The sequence below is a fragment of the Eucalyptus grandis genome, chromosome 7 (genome assembly GCF_016545825.1).
Source record: "Eucalyptus grandis isolate ANBG69807.140 chromosome 7, ASM1654582v1, whole genome shotgun sequence".
NCBI classification, from domain to species: domain Eukaryota; kingdom Viridiplantae; phylum Streptophyta; class Magnoliopsida; order Myrtales; family Myrtaceae; genus Eucalyptus; species Eucalyptus grandis.
This window is the reverse complement of record NC_052618.1, coordinates 43,260,570-43,262,776: the sequence shown is the minus strand read 5'-3', so window position 1 is coordinate 43,262,776 and position 2,207 is coordinate 43,260,570. Positions and strand designations below refer to the sequence as shown.

General features: G+C 39.5%; 1 long non-coding RNA gene across 1 annotated transcript; it reads right to left on the bottom strand.

Annotated features, from left to right (window-relative positions):
- Window positions 1-127: 127 nt before the first annotated feature.
- On the bottom strand, window positions 128-1,936 carry LOC120295587. Its single transcript, XR_005552959.1, has 3 exons — window positions 1,851-1,936; window positions 1,127-1,247; window positions 128-151 (listed from the first exon to the last, which is right to left on the bottom strand). It is a non-coding gene; the product is annotated as an uncharacterized LOC120295587 (long non-coding RNA).
- Window positions 1,937-2,207: the final 271 nt, after the last annotated feature.

The window sequence follows — 2,207 nt, the reverse complement described above, 5'->3', positions numbered from 1 at the left end:
AGTTCTTCAGCCTGTCTTTCCTTGAGTTTATTGGAAAGCCTAGAGATTTCTTCCTCCACTTGCTTCTTCTTAGCTTTGTTCAGCTTTGCTGCCCTTTGCAGCCCCCTTTTTCAGTTCAGTTTCCTTGTTTTGTAGCTGTGACACCTCTTTCCTGAAACATTGTTCCCAGTCTTTATCGCAACAAAATTCCAGAACGCATACATTTGGTATGAACAATCAAGAAGAATCAAATCAATCAGCACTATATACTGCAACATAACCGATTTTTGAAGAAGGAATCATTACAGCTATAATAGAGCAACAAGTGTCATAATAAGGCTGACAATATAATTTCCGAATAGTTACAATAGGCAATTTTGCATCGAACTTATATCCCTTTTCACTTCATCAGTGTCGATAAGGATCTAGGAATTACATTCCAAAATCAAGTCAAATGTCACATATCTTAGACATGCAATAACTGCATAAGAACGAAAGCATTCACCTAATCCCATATTTGGTTTGAAACTTGACTTTGAAAACAAAGTGTATACAAATAAACTCATTTGCAGCTTCATCCAAACTTGCATTCATTAACACACAAACACCTACGCCCATATACAAACAAAAGTATCAACTACTCTCTCTCTCTCTCTCATAACAGAGATTAACAGAAAATATCACCCCCTTTCTATGGATTAATACATGTCAGGGATACTTATCCTCTTCGTGACAGGTACCAAAATGCTTCACTTTTCATGGAGGTTATAGCCATTACCATCATTAGCCACACCAATAGATAACACGGCTCAAACAATCCTATCCCTATAACTTGAATTTTGTATAAAAGTCATAAACCGCGTCTTTAAACCAATGACAGTCGTTTTGTAATGCAACAGCAATTGCCTAATTAGAACGTATGCAGTTCGATTCAGGAAAAACAAAGATATCTTAATCTAATTTGATGGCCATATTTTAGAAGCAAATGGGAGGATAAGAAACAACTGTTCCTCCATAAAAGATGGAAAAACTAAACTGCACTATCGACTCAGTGGAAGATTAACCAGTAGCTCAAGCACACCAAATTCTAATGCAAGCGTGTATTCAGCAAAAGAAGGCCAAATAGACAAACCAAAAGAACGCACACCTGTGCCTAGAAAGCATTTCATCTCGAGTCTCCGGTCTACTTTCAGGTACACTCTCCAATAAGCCATCGGGCAGCTTCTCGCCAACTACTTCAGTCTGATCCATTTGCGTACCCTCTTATCCTGTACCAGAAACAAAAACAGTGAGGGCGGGCTTTCCGTGGCCAACCTCAGAGAATCCACAACCAATATCCGATCGACATGTACCAATTAAATGCAGAAATTCACACTCCTAGAAACAGCATACCAATATCGACAAAAGATAGCCGACGCAAAGCACTCTTACCATATACCCAATTCAAGAATCTACTCATAAAACATTCGCTAGCCAATTCTCAATACACGAGCAACCCAAGTTTCAGAAAGATAGGTAATACATGTGTGACTACGGGCGTGTCATACTGCTCAAGAAGCTCTTGATTCTGGACGCATAATCCAACATACAAAGCTCGAAAGTAACCCGATTTACGAGTACAAATTGCCCCAAGCTCGACGCGGCAATATCAAGCCATATCACAACCGGAAAAGAAGAAGCAAGCGTTCCAGTTTCACCAGCAAAACAGTCATCAAAATCAATCCCAAGGTCGCCTTGCATCCCCAGAAAGGCCAAGATAACGATGCAAAACGATACAAAACTTGCGAGAAGAGAAACATCGGAACCCACTAAAGGAAAAAGATCAGGCGACACTTTTCATTCGAAACGCTAATGAAAATTCCATCATTTACCTGCTTCAGTCGATGATGGCTGGTCGCCGTGAAGTCCAGAGGAGAGAGAGAGGGCAAACAGTGGAAGAAGAGGCAAGAGGAATGAAGAAGAGGTTTCGTTTTTTATTATTTTAATTCGAGTTAAATTATTTCGTTATTTTTTTTTCTCTCCACGGATTTTAATATTGTCAGCGGGGTCAGAGGCGGAACCCTAGTCTGTTGGGTTTGGTTTGGACCGGCCCAAGCCCGGATGAGTCCGGACTTAATTATTATTAATTTTTTTTTTGGGTAAGGGTCCGGACTTAATTTTATGTACGAGTAGTTGCTAATTACGTATAAATAAACCTTACTAATTTTCGACAGATATTTAAATTTACT